Genomic DNA, 19087 nt, shown 5'->3' with positions numbered 1-19087 from the left:
AATATTTGTAAACAGAGTTAAACTGGATAAACTGAGGAACGAGGAAGTAAAAACTGCCTTCAAAGTAAGAGTAGGAGGACGTTTTGAACCACTAATAGGACTCGAGACAACAGAGGAAAAGTGGCGTCGGGGACGAGACATAATTAAAGAGGAAGCCGACAGTATTTTGGGAAGGAGAAGGAGAGCAAAGCAACAGTGGGTCACAGAGGAAGTATTGGATGCATGCCAAGAGAGGAGAGAAGCAAAAAAGACAAAGAATGAAGACCCCTCCCACGAAAACAAAGCAAGTTATAGACAAAAGTGCAGAGCAGTGGACAATAAATGCAAAGGAGCAAAATTAAAATGGATAGAAGACCTGTGTAAAACATGTGAGGAATGTTTCAGAAACGGCCATTCAAGAGAGCTATTCACTGCAGTAGACAGATTAACAAGGGGTTGGAAAAACAATGGAATCGCTCTAAGAGATGCAGATGGTAACAAGGTATCAGCAACGGCTGATGTTGAGAAGATCTGGAAGACGCACTACGAGGAACAACTAAAAGGAAGTGGAAGACGGGTAACTGGAGAAGATTATCCAGAACTAAGAGGAGAGCTATGGAACATACAGGAAACGCCAGATCTCCTGATAGAAGAAGTGGAAAAATCTTTAAGAGCTATGTCAAGTGGGAAAGCACCAGGAATAGATGGAGTACCAAAGGAATTGCTTGAGGCTGGCGGTGAAATGGTAGAAAGATGGTTGTGTGATTTATGCAGGGATATAGTAGATGGACAAGCAGCTCCAAATGATTAGATTAAAAACATTATAATTCCAACCCACAAGAAAGGGGACACCACCTTATGTAAAAATTATAGGCCTAACAGTCTATTACCACATGCTTATAAAGTTTTAGCAAAAATCATACAAGTAGAATAGCAAGGCAAGAAGAGGAAATAATTGATGAGGGTCAAGCAGGATTTAGGGCGGGTAGAGGAACAATCGATCATGTATTCACCTTCTCACAAATCATAGAAAAATTCTGGGAGATGGAAAAAGATCTGTATTGTGTATTTATTGACTTCAGGCAAGCGTTTGACTCCATATGGAGGGAAGGAATGATTAGGATTTTGAAGGAATGGGGATTAGAACCAAAAATACTGGAAACCATCAGGTGATTGTATGAAAGGATATCGGCTAGAGTAAGAAAAGGAAATTGTTTGACAGAAGAGTTCATAACCACTGGTGGGGTTATACAGGGTTGCCCACTATCACCACACCTCTTCAACCTATACTTGGAATGGGTAATGAGAATGGCACTTGGAGATTATGAGAGTGGCATAGATATAGGAGGGACAAAAATATCTAACATGAGGTATGCAGATGACATAGTGCTTTTAGCAGAAACTAAGGAGGAACTTCAGAGAGTGTTGAGAATGGTGGAGGAGCAGTGCAGTAGGTATGAATTAGTGATAAATAGAGAGAAAACCAAAAGTATGAAAATTGGACGCCAGAGAGAGGCCTTAGAAATACAGCTATCAGAGGAAGAAGTGGAACAAGTGAATGAGTTTGAATATTTGGGAGTGTTTTTCACAGCAGATGGAAAGAGCAAATCAAGACCGAATCTCAAGTGGTCAGAAAGCATTTGTAAGGCTAAGAAGATTCTGGAAAGATAGAAATATCCATTAAGTTGAAAATTAGGCTATTAAGAGTAATAGTAATCCCCACTGTGATATACGGTGCTGAATGCTGGATACTGAAGAAGAGAGAAGGAAAAAAGTTATTAGCCTTTGAAATGAAATGCCTGAGAAGAATCTGTGGTGTAAGATGGGATTACAGAATTACGAACGAGAGATTGAGAGAAATGGCTGATGTTGAGGACACAATTCTGATTAGAGTGGAAGATATTCAGAGGAGATGGTTTGGGCATGTAGAGAGGATGGAACAGGACAGATGGCCAAAGATAGTGCTTCATGGTCGAGTGGCCGCAAATAGACTGAGAGGATGACCAAGAGATTTATGGGTGAAAACCCACAAGAAAGCAAATAGAGGCGAAACATTTCAGCAGCTGGCACAGATGGCATTGGATAGGAGTCTCTGGAGAGAATGGCGATATCAAATGCGGGACCCAACCCGGAGAATTCCGGATGGGATTTAGTGAGTGAGTGAGTGAGTGAAACAGAGTTACACAAACATAATACTTGAAAGTCAATGGGATAAAAAGTATGATAGCAGAGTAGGCCTATATCGAAACAATGATATCTTAAATCCGACTATAATTGGAAATAAAAATAGCTATTTCATACATGTGGAGTCTATAGCCAAACTATAAATCCTAAGTTGTATTATACTATCTAATTTCAGTTTATGGTGATATTTCTTTTTATTTTAAGTAAATCTTATCAATCTTATATCATACAATTATATAAGTTTTGGACGATGACTTTATAACGAAAAGAAAAAAAAATAAAAGTTTTTCATGGTTGTTAAATAAATTATAGTTACCCTTCAATCAAGTTTTCTTTAACTTAAATTTTGTACTGTTTTCTTTTTCACTTAGGTCGTTGATCTAGGGGTAACTTACTTATATATTTCACTTTTTTATATCCATCAAATATTAAATTATATTCGTACAAATATCTTCTGAAATCCTATTATAATTCAATTAATCTATCGTAAGAATTTTTAAATGTATCCTGAGTAAAATACTATAACCTTAGCTGACGAAAAGGCTATAGAACGCAGACTATGGTGGAGGTCCCTGGTTGGTTGAAACAATTCTTTAACCCGAAGGACAACTTTTTGTGAATTTGTCCCCAAATCTGGGTATTTTTAAAGGTTGGAGGGGGGGCATTGAGTGTGGGAATTCCCTTACGTATGGTAAATGTAAAACATTATCGAAATACTCATGAATAGTTATCCAGTCTTCAATGAGACATAATGAAAGTGAATGACTTAATTACGTTTTATTGTTTTCCTATGGTATACCGTTCATGACAATTAGAACTTTATTAATATGTTTTTCAGAGCACAAATTAATCATTAATAAAACAAAATATATTGTATGTTGTTTCACAATTGGAACAATTAGAAATAAAACAGAATAGATTATAATTACAGAAGGTACAGGAGTACACTGTACAGCATTTAATGGGCTGTAAATTTAATTATTGAAAAGGTGCCTGGAGAAATTACTTCTGGTCAGGGGAACTTTTAGGGAATGTCTAGGGATGTTCCCGACTGTGTAAACTGTAGAAGAAGATTCATTTCTGTCTCAGACAGAAATGAAGGAAGAAGGAACCATGTCTCGTGACTCGTCTTTTAACTTGTGATCCTGCAAACAGTGAAGAATTTTATGGGTAAGGAGAGACACATTTTACAAGGTTTCATTGATTTTATTATGTTCTGGCGGTATCTTTAATTACTCAAAATACTGGAGATTCGAATATCTTATAGGTGCTGTAGGTTTCCATGTGTTAAACCATCGAATTTCTTTAAGAGTCTTTCATTGGTGAAGAAACTTTATAAAAAGAATTTCTCAAAAATGGCATTTTTAGCGTGTGTTGGTAATTCCATTAATCATTGAGTGGTTATTAAATGAGATTGTTTCTAGATGTGGCTTTACCTTAACAATTAATGAGATAGTGTATAACTGTAGTCGCTGTGTGGTTTTAGTTCCAGTTGAGGAATTTGTAATCACCTATAATTGAAGTTGTTACTATAAGAATGAATTAAGATAATACTAATGCCTGTAGCCGTAGGCTTAGATTTTAGAATCCAAATCAAATGTCGATTATTTTTATGGAATTTTTGTTCCCGTGGTTAAAATAGAGGGTCGTATCATGTTGATATTTGCGCAATGTTTTATTAAAAACGACAGAACTTTTTAATCTCACACTTTGATTTAATCTGATAAGAAATTTGATTAGAGATTAGTTTTCACATTTTAAAAGGTGTGAATATGATGGTGTAAACTATAGTGAAAACTATTATTTGTGTAATTATTTGTACTGCAAAAGTGTAATTAAGAAACGAGGGTTTCAGGTGGTTTGATGGAAAGTTGTTCGTTGGTTGACCAAAAATATAATTCAGTGAGCAACTCAACATTCTCACAGAATTATTATTTTACTGATACAGTACACAAAATTATTCTGTTATAATTTGGTATATACATACTGTATAAATATACATATATCATTCGTTTGAATACAAATGCATACAATTCTTGACTCAAATATATACAATCATTTTGCTTTAAGAACAACCATTGTCTCACTTTACGTTAGTTTGATAACTCGCAGTATCAACCACGCCCACCAATCAATTCTCTCTCTCTCTCTCTCTCTCTCTCTCTCTCTCTCTCTCTCTCTCTCTCTCTCTCTCTCTCTCTCTCATGTGCAGGTCTGTCCTATTTCCCATTATCAATTTTTTGCTAACCTTGATTTAATTGATTGTTTCAAAGTTCGGATGTTTCATTTCAATACAGAGACAGATATCCACCTGGACGTGACTACAGGTGTACTTGTTACATATAATGATAGATATTATATTCTAAATGATTTGTAAAAATTGAGAAAGTTTTGTTATGGCTTCATCGAAATTTCTTTCTCCACTACGTTCGTGCAATAAGAAATAGGCCTATCAGATTTTATTTTCCCACAGGAATTTGTTTGAAACTCAGTTGAAGGTTCAGCCCAAGGGATTTATATCTTTAATGGTGAAAAATACGGTTCTGGGCTAAAGCGTATTTTCAAAGTAAGGAGGACTACTGTAGTCTCTTGATTGGAATTACAAGCGATGTACTATCATGCAGAAATTGTTTGTAAAATTCTTAAATCATCAGTGCGAATGTTTACTATTATCAATAGAACGTTGATGTAATATTTTCTAAATGCTTTTACCGAATGAAAGCAAAATGGAGAGAGAGAGAGAGAGAGGAGAGAGAGAGAGAGAGAGAGGAGAGAGAGAGAGAGAGAGAGAGAGTTTCAAACACCAAAGGAGAAATTACTTTGTCAAAGCTCCTATCTTTTTATATCATATTAAGGAAATTTTGTGAAGCACTGGTTTCTCTCTCTCTCTCTCTCTCTCTCTCCTCTCCTCTCTCTCCTCTCTCTCTCTCTCTTCGTCTCTCTCTCGTCTCTCAGCTGCTTTGTAATAATGGAAGCATGCCCCAATTTACTGCTTTATTTCGGTTATTTAACAAATATTTTGTTAGTAAACTTTTAAGTTTCACGAGTGAGTCTCACACATAAGTATTGCTTACGTCAGAACTGTTTAATTTCAGTGTCCCTGCAACATTGTTAATAACAACTTGAAATATATTCTTAGTTGAGAGTGAGAATAACAATTGATATCCTATGTCAGCAACTGGGAGTTCCATAGTCGGTAAGATTACAAGAACATTTTGTTCAGTCTTTCGAAAAGCTAATCTTTGCGTAGAGGTAAATTTGAAGACATCCTTCGGTTTTGATAAGTCTCTCTCCTCTCTCTCTCTCTCTCTCTCTCCATCTCTCTCTCTCCTCTCTCTCTCTCTCATCTCTCTCTCTCCTCTCTCTCTCTCTCTCTCTCACTCCTCTCTCTCTCTCTACATAAATACAAGAAGGCCGTAAGCATCAAATCCATGGAAATATTAAATATTTGGAAGTGTATCCCCCAAGATATAGGTTATTTGTAAGTTTAGATTTCAGTCAGCTCAGCACATGCACTTACACAGAAGTAAGTGGTTTGCTAGAATAAAGGTTTAATTTTGATCTAAGGGACTCAATATACCACCAATACATTGAATTCAGTTAAATATCAAAGCAGAAAATTACCGTGATAAAAGCGCAAGTAGAGAAACACTGCTTTTTTACTTAGATTTTTAGAAAAATATTCTTGGTAAAAACCTTTATAAAAACGATTTATTATGTATGCAACTTTTGCTTTCTCATATTCCATTAGCGTATGTATGATGACCTAATTGTCTCATTAGTAATGACTAGACTCTTACCATAAGTGTGTGTGTGGTTGTGGGGGGGGGGGGGTTATTATCTTGGCCCCCCAAGTCCTGGCCCTGTTTTTCGACCAACTAGACAGAACTAGTTTTCTGCATATTTGTTCTTCGTCTAAAAGGTTGCTGGTTGGACCAAAGGACTATAATATGTCCTTGGGTTGGACCTACTCCTCGTCAGTGAACTTTCAGAAAAGTCCATTTATAATCTGAAAATGGGAAGCCCTATTCAGTCATTAATACCAACAGTCTTCGTTGAGTATTATAACAAATGAATTAATTTTGTTACTAAGTGATGATTACCTTCAGGGGGACATTACTGGCGGCATTTTGATGAAAAACAAAATCTTGAGTTTCTCATATATTTGGTTCCAATAAGGAACTTTACTTAAAGGGCTGTTTTTTTTATGGCCCTGTCACACACACAGGACACCTACTCCCTGCAGAGACTACAAGGTCAGTTTATAGTGTACATTCTAAGGTATTTTGTATATCACACAGTTCGTGTTTGTCAAATGCTTTCGTTTTCAAGCTGAGGTACTATTTTAGGTTAGCATTATCCTCGCCTTATTTGCAATGACATATTTACTATTAGTTTCATGTTGGTTCTGGCAGAATATTAATAAGTTAGGACGAATTTCTTGTGTAATTCTGATATTTGAGAAAATATTCTTGGGAAAGCATTTACTGATATGCCTTGTGTATTGAACAGTCATCAATATTTTCCTATCATTCACTAGTGGGCAGCATTGGTTAGTAACTAAACTCTTACTGTAACTGGGGCCGGGTGTGCCCTAGTCTGTTTTTCGACCCAGTCAGGCAAAAGTGGTGTTCAACGCAGGCCTATTTGCTCTTCGTTTTAAGAAGACAGGCATACTCATTGTCAGCTATTTTTTTTTTTTAGATCAGTTTGTAATCTGAAAATAGGAAGTCTTATTTAGTTTAATGTAAAGGTAATAGGTTATTTTTTTTAATGTATTAAGTTTTGATTTAATAAATGATGAATAGTTTCATGTAGAAATTTCCGAAGGCGGAAATATCATTTTGATGGAATATAGCTGGTTATTAGTGATGCACAAGATTGAATAAAGCGTTAATACTGTCTTTGATACTTCGTGAACGAAGCAACTTGAATCGAAGGCTTGACTATAAACTCTCTATTGATTTTTGCCTTTTCATAGCTTAAGGGCAAAATTATCCTCAAATACATCAGGGCAATACAATTAGCTGTATCCTCGGTCAGGTGAGTTAAATTGTCTTAACGCTGTGTGCAGGTTACGTAGCATAAGATTTTGATGAGAACCAGAGTTCTATGAGCCTGGTGTGGACCATATTATCAATTATTAGCATCTTTGGGATCTTATGATTAGCTATGCATTGTCTAAAAGGGCTCAAATAAATGTGACTGCTCTAGCGCTTTTATGTTGGCTGTTTTGCAGTTGCTTTGCTTGTGAACGTGGCCCCTTCAGTGTAAAACAGTGATAGGCTTAGAATCTCTCCTCTCTCTCTCTCTCTCCTCTCATCCTCTCTCTCTCTCTCTCAGAAAATAGCAAATACTTGGAATAGACTTCCACCGGATGTAGTAAACAGTAACACGGTAAACAAGTTCAAGATAAATTATGACAAGATCATAAAAACTTTATAAATGCTTAAACTAAATCGTTCTACCAAAGCAAATGGAGTCTCCAAAGATCGACTAAAAAGTCTTTTGAGACATCCGAAATCCTTGGTAACTCCTTGAAACTCGCGCTCGTGTATTCTATTGCCTTTCAACACACAGAAGTGGCCTCATCATGACTACTTATCTTAAAATTACCCTTTTCTAAGAATTTGCTATGGTGACCCCCCTTTAGGTATTCTACTAGTAATCCTTCTAGTCATGTGGATTTAAAATCCATCTTGCAGTCGATATCTTTCAGTCCTACTGGTGGCTTATTTCCTTCATTTCAAATGGTCCAAAATATCCCATTTAGTTTTCTATACAGTTTTCGGTTGATTAATTTGGTAGTTAAGATCCAATTTGTCTAAAGCTGTTGAGAGAGAGAGAGAGAGAGAGAGAGAGAGAGAGAGAGAGAGAGAGAGAGAGAGAGAGAGAGAGAGGGGGGGGGGGCGGGCGGTTAACATTTACTTAATTGGCATGAAAGAATTATTGTGAAGACTTTGTTGCCACTCTCTCTCTCTCTCTCTCTCTCTCATCTCTCTCTCTCTCTCTCTCCCTCCTCTCCTCTCTCTCTCTCTCTCTCTCTCTCTCTCAAGAAAATATTTGCTAAATCACCGGAAGCTTATTCAGTCTCTAAACCTATTCGAATAAACGTTCTTTTTTCCTAAAACACCATCGCTGATCAAATTCATTTGAATGAAATAATTATATTAATTGATCTTTCATAATCAGTCAACAAACAAATGTAATCACCTCATTAGTTATGGCAAAACTCTTTTTTATAAGTACTATTAGTTCCTCGTCAGTGTTTTCGGTCCTGCCAAGCAAAGGTCGTTACTTGCAGTTTTGCGCAAGGTGGGAAGACAGAGGAAACGCGTCTTCGGTGTTACCTAATTATAAAGATAATTGTTAACTTACCGGGTACTTTTTTTTTTCTTTTTTATGTCCAAAAGGACGATTAAATACTTTCATGTGTAAATTACCTTCGACATTTTGTGAGCAAAACTGGTTATAAGAAATAAATGTGTTTCTTCAGTGCACAAAATCTAGGTTAATGATGATCTGCCATCTACGAATTTGTGTCCATGATTCAGACCAGGATCCACATCTAGGTGGATTCTGATTTAAACTATGTTGTGCTTTGATATAGTTTTGGCACGTATGTTCAATATAATGTTCGGGTGGAGACTTGTTTTTTCGTATCGTGATAAGCTAAATTGTGTATCATCTCAAAGAGGGAATTGGGAGTGAAAGTTTGTCGAATTTATCCATGTAACTTATTGAGAAAAAGTTTTCATGTATGTATGTATGTACCCAACTTCTATCAAGTTTGATGCATATTGCGTGGTTAATTGTTTGTTGATTATTGATTATCATAATAAGTTTCAACATAACATGTTTGCAACCAGGTATGAACCGTGGTAACGTCAAAAGGGGGTGGGGGGGGAGGGGGGATACTGAGGGTGGCTTCTTGTATGGCGGGGGGGGGGGGGGGCGTTACTGAGGCGTGGTCTGTATTTGTGAAAGGGAAATATTTTTGGAAGATATAAATTATGAATCAAATTCATGTACATTATGTAAATTAACAGTCGAAAAAAAAAATGATATTGTTACCCCCAAATTTTAGCTTGTGTTCTTAATAGGCCCACGTTTATTGAATTGTGCTACGACCTTTTTATTTATTTACTAAGTGTAATAGCTCGAAGCAAATATACATAGTTTGCTTAACCATATTGATACAATAGGTTACTTACTTAACTTTAAGGGCTGTTTTCATGGTCCTATCACACAGAGGAACATTTGAGCCCTGCAGGACCTACAAGATCTGTTTGTCATATACATTATTAGGTATTTATCGTATCATACATCGAATTCCGTGTTTGTCTTATCCACATATTATTGAAATTCTGGAAACGAAAAAGTCTTCAGTTTCTTTTTGAAAGTCTTAATATCTTCAGTCTTTCGAATGTATAGTGGGAGCTTATTCTTTAGTCTTGGGACCGCTTATTTGAAAGCTGTAGAATCTACAGTAAAAGTTTAAAGGTTTAAATGCCGATTATGAATGGCAGAGGCTAGGGACAGTGGCATTGGCCCTATTGAGCAGGACAATTCCCTAGAGGCTAACCATATGTACATATGATCAGCGCCCAAGTCCCCTCTCCACCTAAGCTAGGACCAAGGAGGGCCAGGCAATGGGTGTTGATGACTCACCAGATAGAATTACAGTCATTTCGCCCACAAGTCAATTCGCCCACAAGTCATTTCGCTCACAAGTCATTTCGCCCACAAGTCAATTCGCCCACATATAAGAGTCAATTCACCCACATATAAGAGTCAATTTGCCGACATATAATAGTCAACATACATGTAAGATTAAGAAAGTGGTAAAATAAAAAACTTTTGTTAACAAATAGCTCCATATATGCAAGATTCAGAAGCAGTTAGAAAAAACATAAAATAAAGTTTTATCAAAAGACAGTTAAATAAATGTATTACTATTCGGAAAGTATTTTTTTTATTAAAAAGACAGTTACATACATGCAATATTCAGATAGTGACAAAGAATTGAAGAAACTTTTATTAAAATATAGTTACATTTAAAACAAGTACAGTACTCACTACATATGCAGGATTCAGCTGCGCACTGGGCCATCCAGGTGAGCGCATGCTTTCAGCAACTTATAAGCCAATAGCTCACCCCTCACGTGTTCCTCCCAAAGAGTAAATATTCAATCCTGTAAGTGTTTATATTTTTTCCTTTGGATCCTTCGTAGTTTTTTTTTCGGATACTAGCCTCATGTAGATCAACGTCAATTTAGCCTCTTTGTGGAGAAGGCTTATGAGGAGGTAGAACTGTAGGTTACATCTACCTGCAGCACGTTTGTTTAGACGGTTGTGCCAGCCCTCAATATCATTATTGGTGCAGATAGACTGATAAAAAATAATTCCAGCTAGAAGTTGGCCATAAGGAGTTGTGGACCCATGTTCTTGACATGTACTGCATTATAGTCTGCAACTGGGCTGTGGTAGATTGACGTGAGAGCCGTTCAAACACGGGACCTATATCTGCCTCAGGCAGAAATGGAAGGGTCATCACTTTCCGTAAGAATTTATACGTCCCGTCATCATGTGTGTAGGCATTCTGGAGACCAACCTCTTGAATCTACATAAGTAAAAAAAAAAAAAAAAAAAAAAAGAAATTAGACATTGTACTGTACAAAAGAAAAAAAAAATATCTGGTCATATTATGGTGATATAATCAACAGTTTGTGATAACGTCACAACTGAAGTACCTACTAGTAAAGAGGCCTCATTTGGACAATCTTCCCTGATGAATTACACCATGAGCCATCCAGTAGTATAGTAGAGATCGGTGATGTGTACTAGATATGAACTATTATCGTATTATCCCGACTTCGGTATACCTTACTACTATCTGCAAAATCAGGTTGGCAACCCCACCACAGTGTGGGCGAAATGACTTAACAGTGTGGGCGAAATGACTTAACAGTGTGGGCGAAACGACTACACAGTGTGGGCGAAATGACCTGTGGGCGAAATGACTCCATAGTGTGGCGAAATGGCATGTGGGCGAAATGACCGGATACCACCAGATAGACCTATAGGCTCCCCCAAACCCCCTATCCTTAGCTCACAAAGATGGTGAGGTTGCAGCGACCAAACGAAATTGACAGGTATCTTGGTTCCATTAACTCGAAACTATCTAACTATTCTCGTGTCAGCACAATATGTGGCAATTATCTTAGATATTTTGGACGCCCGGTTCTGAGAACTTAATGAGTCATTGCACAGACTCTATTCCAGCTTTAATAAGCAGCCAATGTTATTTAATAAGTATAGGAGCGATCTTTTCTCGAGGTGGGAGACCTTTTATCAATCATGCAGCTATGTTTATTATGTTTTGTAATATCTTAAGTTGTCATTTGAGATCGTAACAGAGCGAGTTTCAATAGTCAATTCCGGAAATAGCACAGGACTTATCATAGTCTCAGTTTGCCTTACTTCTGGAGTGACGTAATTATGACGTCATTATAACAAAACAGAAAATGACGAGTGGACTTGTCCATTGTAGTTATAATATAAACTGGAAAGAAATTATTTTCACACATCAAGGCCCGCCTGAACAGACTCTTAGTGTCTGATGGAGGGCGAGAAATAAACCCCTAAAAGTAATGCCAGGGAAGTCGGACAATCGTTTAGCGGTTGTCCAAAGTTATTTCGGTTTGGTTTTGGAAAGAGGCAGATTCGACCGGTGTTGTCCTTATTAGCCGAACTTACAACTAAAGGTAAAGTTTATTTGATTTTGAGATCCCTGAAGGTCCCTCACCCCAAATTTTCTCACCCAAGGATCTGTCACCCTGAGCGAGGATATTTAGGTGATAGTTTATATCAATAAAACAATCATAAAATCAAAGCAGTTTATTGAAACGTACGATAATACCCAAAATGTGAATATGGATATTGTGCAACGATATGTTCACATAACTTCTCAAAATGTGGCATGAAGTACTGCAGGTAAGAGTTTAACAATTCTTGCAGCCACACATTGGCTTTATATAGAATGATATATCGATTTCATTAGTAATCCCAGGACCGCCTAACGTTACTATATTTGCCTAGAAGTATGGAACACTTCCCACCAAAAAGCTGTTGCAGTCAATTATAATTTATTTCCCAGATAAGTTTACTTGACGTCTTGTTTTTGTTCCTCCAATTCGTTCACCCCAGGAATACGTTATGAAGTATGAACCCACTTCTGCAGTCACAGTCTATAACTATAACTATTATACTGTAGTATAATAATCTTTATTTGTGAAATTTTATTTAAATTTTAACTAGTAAAGCAAGGCAAAATCTCTTCAGCTGGTATGGTCCTGTGTACTAGTTCCTTGTCATTTGTGGCCAATAGTTTGAGGTATGGTGTTTTTTGACAATTTGATTAATACAACCAATGGACTGTTGACTTGTTCAACAAATAAACCTCTTGTATTTGTTAGGGCGATATGGATATCTTGTAACTAAATAATTTTTTGTTTTATTTATGCCTGGCAGTAAACTCTGCTGTTAACATTAGATAGTCAACTAGTAATAAGTGTCTTAAGCTTGGAATGAATCCTGACCTAATTTAGGGAGAATTTAGTCCAAGTTTAGAAGTAGGCAAAAGTGAAAATGTTGCTAAAATGTCCTTTTCAATTCTTTCCAGATTTGTACTCCAGTTTGCTTGTGACACTGAGGACTGAAAGAGGACACAAAGGCTGTGATGCAACAAGTTGAGAAATTGCAAGATCTTGAATCCTTTGTCTTCTGATTTAGCCAAGTTAAGTATGACGTCATCAAAGATGAACTGGTTATGTAAACTTCGCTTGAATAGTGAAATTGTTTTTAGGTTCTATGCTTTTTAGAAGACAGGTTAGATTTGGGAGCATTTAGTGCTGGTATGAAATTCCTCGATCACGTACAGAACAATATTAGATTATGATGAGTAAATAACAGATATTTAAAATCTTTATATTGGTGTTCTATTTAGTGATAGGCCTCGTATGATTCACTTAAGCTATGTTTGATCAATTATCATAAATTTGTTTTGATTTTTTTTTTTTTTTTTTTTTTTACTAATTCCTGGTAGATGGTAAGCTTTTATTAAATTAATGCATTTTTTAAAAAGAAAAATTCAAATGTAAGTATAGTTTAATTCTACATCTCCCTATAGACATTGAATAATACTTACCTAATTTTTGGACAACAAATCTTGAGTTTACTTTTGGCAAAATCATTTTAGGACAAATTAGTTACGTACAATAGGTAAAAGCAAAAATTCTGTGGAAATGTCCTTTTCAACTCTTCCCGATTTTGTTCCAGTTTGCTTATGGTATGCATGACCACTGAAGCCTGAAGGAGGTGCAGACGTTGATGTTCAAGAAGTTGAAAAAGGTCTTTGATATCCTGTCTTCGTATGAACCGAGATGAAGTATGATATCTTCAATAATTTAATTCTGTAAACTTCGTTTGGATGGTAAGTTTAGTTTGAAAGTTGTCTGCTTTTCAGAACCTGGGTTAGATTTTGTGGCATTTAGTGCTAGAGTGAAGTTAGACTGGACTAGATTGAGTAAATATCTGCCATTGAAGAAATGTATTTGTAGGTATTGGTTTTCCATGTTATAATATTATTTTTTTAGTAGTGCAGTCTTTAGATTAAAATTTCAGTGATAGAATCCTACAAAATGTATTAGATCAAAGAATCATACATATTTTTTGCTGGATGATTTTTCTTTTTAGTAAATCCCGTCAGTTGGAGAGCTCGCATTAAATTAATGCTCTTTTTGTTAAAAAAAAATTGTTTGAAACTCTAGTAACTTTAGAGTTTAGTACTATATTTCTGTTTAGTTGTGAGATAGCTTGGCTGCTTAGAATAAACATTTTAGATAAAAAAAAAACAACTTAAATCAACCTGATTTTGGCAAAAGCTTTCAGGTTATTGTGTGAAGCTGTAAATCAGTTAACAAGTTAAATTCTTATTGTAAGTGGGTAGTGATGTAAGTAAGTCATGTGTGGTGCACTGTAGATATTAATTCAACCCAGTTTAATTTTTGTTTAGCAAAGGATTTTCTGCTCATAATTGCGTGAATTTACTGTTGAAAACTTTACATAGGAACACGCACATCGTTTTATTAGATCTTAAAGTATCCTAGATTTTTTTTGTGGGGGGGGTCCTGAAATATTCTAATTTCTTCACCAAATTATCAAAATATTTTGGTCTTTAGAATATCATAGTTTTTGTTGCTTAAATCGCCCTAATCATTTTGGAGCCTGGAATATCTTGCTTTTGAGTGCTTAAAATATTCTACTTTTGGGGGCCTAAAATATCCTACTTTTGAGTGCTTAAAATATTCTACTTTTGGGGGCCTAAAATATCCTACTTTTGGGGGCCTAAAATATCCTACTTTTGGGGGCCTAAAATATTCTACTTTTGGGGGCCTAAAATATACTACTTTTGGGGGCCTAAAATATACTACTTTTGGGGGCCTAAAATATCCTACTTTTGGGGGCCTAAAATATACTACTTTTGGGGGCCTAAAATATACTACTTTTGGGGGCCTAAAATATCCTACTTTTGGGGGCCTAAAATATCCTACTTTTGGGGGCCTAAAATATACTACTTTTGGGGGCCTAAAATATACTACTTTTGGGGGCCTAAAATATACTACTTTTGGGGGCCTAAAATATACTACTTTTGGGGGCCTAAAATATCCTACTTTTGGGGGCCTAAAATATACTACTTTTGGGGGCCTAAAATATACTACTTTTGGGGGCCTAAAATATACTACTTTTGGGGGCCTAAAATATCCTACTTTTGGGGGCCTAAAATATCCTACTTTTGGGGGCCTAAAATATCCTACTTTTGGGGGCCTAAAATATCCTACTTTTGGAGGCTTAAAATATCCTACTTTTGGGACCTGAAATATCTTGCTTTTGGAGACTTAAAATGTCTTTCTTTTGGGGTTTGAAATATCTTACTTTTGGGGCTTAAAATATCTTACTTTTTGGGGTTTAAGACATCTTACTTTTTGGGGATTAAAATATATTACTTTTTGGGGCTTAAAATACCTTACTTTTTGGGGCTTGAAATATCTTTCTTTTGGCGGCTTAAAATATCTTACTTTTGGCGGCTTAAAATATCTTACTTTTGGAGGACTTAAAATATCTTACTTTTGGAGGACTTAAAATATCTTACTTTTGGGGCTTAAAATATCTTACTTTTGGAGGACTTAAAATATCTTACTTTTGGAGGACTTAAAATATCTTACTTTTGGGGCTTAAAATATCTTAAATATCTTGCTTTTGGAGACTTAAAATGTCCTACTTTTGGAGACTTAAAATGTCCTACTTTTGGAGACTTAAAATATCCTACTTTTGGGGGGCTTGAAATATCCTACTTTTGGGGGCTTAAAATATCCAACTTTTGGGGGCTTAAAATAACCAACTTTTGGGGGCTTAAAATATCCTACTTTTGGGGCTTAAGATATCCTACTTTTGGGGGCTTAAGATATCCTACTTTTGGGGGCTTAAAATATCCTACTTTTGGGGGCCTAAAATATCCTACTTTTGGGGGCCTAAAATATCCTACTTTTGGGGGCCTAAAATATCCTACTTTTGGGGGCCTAAAATATCCTACTTTTGGGCTTAAAATATTCTACTTTTGGGGGCCTAAAATATCCTACTTTTGGGGGCCTAAAATATCCTACTTTGGGAGCATAAGATATCCTAATTTGTTTTCGATTGAACTGATTTATTAAACATATATCATTGCTTAAGAATTACTGAGAACAGTATTTAATTTGTTCTTTACAAATCTTGATTAGTAATTTTTGAGAGTTCCTATTAACACTTTTGTCTTTCAGGTTAATGTGGCTTAAAACAATTTAACCAAAAGGATGATGACCATTAAGAGTTATCCTGGAACAGTCAACTCTCCTGGTAAAGTTCTTCAGTGGGAGAAGATCAAGTGGAACTTCAAGAACACTTTTTTGGGCATTTGTAGGAATGCCTCTATTTAATTGATTTTTTTACTAAGGATTTAAGTATCTAGTTCAAGTATTAAGCCTTGGACAATGTGCTCAGTTATATTGCTAGCTGAGTAATTTTCTTAAATTCTTTCATTTTTAGTTCCATGAATTTAGCTTTTATACTTTGAATTTCCATTCAAAATTTCTTTAATGAATAGTTGATGACTTAAATTTGGTTATGATTCAATTTAGGCCATTTTAAAACCGTGTCAATAACTAAGATTGTAATCTTGCGTAAACTAACCTGAAGTTTTTAGATAATCCTGCAGGAGTTATTTCAGGCAGGAGTTATCTTATTTCGGGTTGGAATCATTTGAAGTAGGAGTTTTTTCAGGTAGAGGGTGGGCTATTCCAGGTAGGAGTTTTTCAGGTAGGAGTAATTTCAGGTAGGAGTAATTTCAAGTAGGAGTAATTTCAAGTAGGAGTAATTTCAAGTAAAGGGTGGGTTATTTCAGGTAGGAGTTATTTCAGGTAGGAGTTATTTCAGGTAGAGGGTGGGCTATTTCACGGAGTTATTTCAGGTAGAGCCGGGGCTATTTCAAGTAGGAGTTATTTCAGGTAGAGCGGGGCTATTTCACGTAGGAGTTATTTCAGGTAGAGCCGGGGCTATTTCAAGTAGGAGTTATTTCAGGTAGAGCCGGGGCTATTTCAAGTAGGAGTCATTTAAGGTATGAGTTTTTTTTCAGGTAGAGGGAAAACTATTCTAGGTAGAGACTGGGATATTTCAAGTTATTATTATTTCAAGTAGTACTTTCACATAGAGGCTAGGATAGTCGGGTAGGAGTTCTTTCAGGTAGAAAGCTGGGCTGTTTCAGGTAGAGACTGAGCTATTTCCGTTAAATTTTAGTCTAGTGATATCTTCAGTATTTATTTATTTAATACAGTGGGATTGGACATTCAAATCATGAGATCCTAGAAGCAAAATTTTCCTAAGGTTTTTTATTTGTCAATTTTGACTTTCAAGAATTGAGTATTTCTAGTAGGATTTTGAAAACCTTTATGAGCATTAAAGCAGTTTTTAGTTTGTAATCTATATCTCTTAAATTTCAGGGAAAGGGAACTGATAGTAAATTAGTTGGGAAAATTTTAAACTAGTGTTATTGTATTAGGAATAAATAGTTATATGAGAGTACTAAATTATCCGGTGCCAAAACTTTCAATTAATGGAAATAAGGTTTTTGTTTTTAATTGTACATAATTTTTTTTTTTTTTTTTTTTTTTTTTTTTTTTTTTTTTTTTGTGGCATTTGAATTAGGCTGTTTTAGATGATTATTTCAAGGTGTGTTCGTGTTTAGCCTTTCAATTTTTCCTTCTGTCCTAAAAGCTTAAGGTTCCTTAACACCAAACCCTTTCTAGTTACAATAGTATACCTTGGATAGTTGATCCCCCACATCTCGTTTTAGATTTTATAAAGGGTAATCACTAACAAATGGATTTGAAGCAATCTAAACTTTAAATACACTATTGGTCCTATTTTTAAGAATCTAGAATAAATATTTTAATGTCCGTAATTTGTATAAAAACTTATCCCTCTTTTATTCTTAAATTTGTAAGATTCAGTATTTGATTAAATGTCCATCCTCCCCATGTTAAATCTCTCTCTCTCTCTCTCTCTCTCTCTCTCTCTCTCTCTCTCTCTCTCTCTCTCTCAATATATATATAAGTTAGTAACGAGAGTAGTTTATAGAAGATTCTAGGAGTATACTTTGAAATAAAAAGTTATATAATATAGGTAAAGGAAAGGTTATTGTACATGTTTTTCATATTTTAATTAGATATTGTTAGAGAAGCTTAAATTTAAGTTTAGGAAAGATGGTTTTAAAACTCTGTGCTTTTGGGAAGGTCGAAAGGCTGATTTGTTGACTGGTATAGATTTAAATACTAAGAATTAAAGTAGGACTTGAACATTGCTGGATAATACAGAATAGGGAATAGATTTAGGTGATCATTGACAGACGATATGGTTAGAAATTTCATGTGAAATGACTAGGAGGACTTTGGTGTGAAATAGCGAAGAAGGCTTTAGTGTGAAATGCTTAGGAGAGTTTTGGTGTGAAATGGCTAGGAGGACTTTGGTGTGAAATGACTAGGGGAGCTTTGGTGCGAAATGACTAGTAGGGCTTTGGTGTGAAATGGCTAGGAAGACTTTGGTGTGAAATGGCTAGGAAGACTTTGGTGTGAAATGGCTAGGAAGACTTTGGTGTGAAATGGCTAGGAGCGCTTTGGTGTGAAATGGATAAGAGGGCTTTGGTGTGAAATGGATAAGAGGGCTTTGGTGTGAAAAGGCTAGGAAGCTTTGGTGTGAAAAGGCTAGGAAGCTTTGGTGTGAAAAGGCTAGGAAGCTTTGGTGTGAAGTGGCTAGGAAGTCTTTGGTGTGAAATGGCTATTAGAGCTAGAAAGTGGGAAGGCTAGTACGTGAGTGTGTGAAATGGCTAGTAGAGCTAGTAAGTGGGAGGGCTAGTACGTGAGTGTGAGAAATGGCTAGTAGAGCTTGAAAGTGGGAGGGCTAGTGAGTGTGTGAAATGGCTAGTAGAGCTAGAAAGCGGGAGGGCTAGTGAGTGTGTGAAATGGCTAGTAGAGCTAGAAAGCGGGAGGGCTAGTATGTGAGTGTGTGAAATGGCTAGTAGAGCTAGTAAGCGGGAGGGCTAGTGAGTGAGTGAGTGTGTGAAATGGCTAGTAGAGCTAGAAAGCGGGAGGGCTAGTGAGTGAGTGTGTGAAATGGCTAGTAGAGCTAGAAAGCGGGAGGGCTAGTGAGTGAGTGTGTGAAATGGCTAGTAGAGCTAGTAAGTGGGAGGGCTAGTACGTGAGTGTGTGAAATGGCTAGTAGAGCTAGAAAGTGGGAGGGCTAGTAAGTGAGTGTGTGAAATGGCTAGTAGAGC

At 36.2% G+C, this 19087-nt stretch overlaps 1 long non-coding RNA gene across 6 annotated transcripts; it reads left to right on the top strand.

The window, feature by feature from the left end:
- The first annotated feature begins 3253 nt into the window (after positions 1-3253).
- On the top strand, positions 3254-17418 carry LOC137641341 (uncharacterized). Of its 6 annotated transcripts, none has more exons than XR_011044491.1 (4): positions 3254-3333; positions 12848-12961; positions 13504-13657; positions 16044-17418. It is a non-coding gene; the product is annotated as an uncharacterized lncRNA (long non-coding RNA). The 6 variants fall into 6 exon arrangements; XR_011044489.1 differs by having other exon boundaries at positions 12848-12966; XR_011044488.1 differs by lacking the exon at positions 3254-3333 and adding an exon at positions 6005-6419 and having other exon boundaries at positions 12848-12966.
- Positions 17419-19087: the final 1669 nt, after the last annotated feature.

This window comes from Palaemon carinicauda, chromosome 5 (genome assembly GCF_036898095.1).
Source record: "Palaemon carinicauda isolate YSFRI2023 chromosome 5, ASM3689809v2, whole genome shotgun sequence".
Classification (NCBI taxonomy): domain Eukaryota; kingdom Metazoa; phylum Arthropoda; class Malacostraca; order Decapoda; family Palaemonidae; genus Palaemon; species Palaemon carinicauda.
The sequence above is the reverse complement of the archived record's forward strand: the minus strand, read 5'-3'. Positions and strand labels throughout refer to the sequence as shown.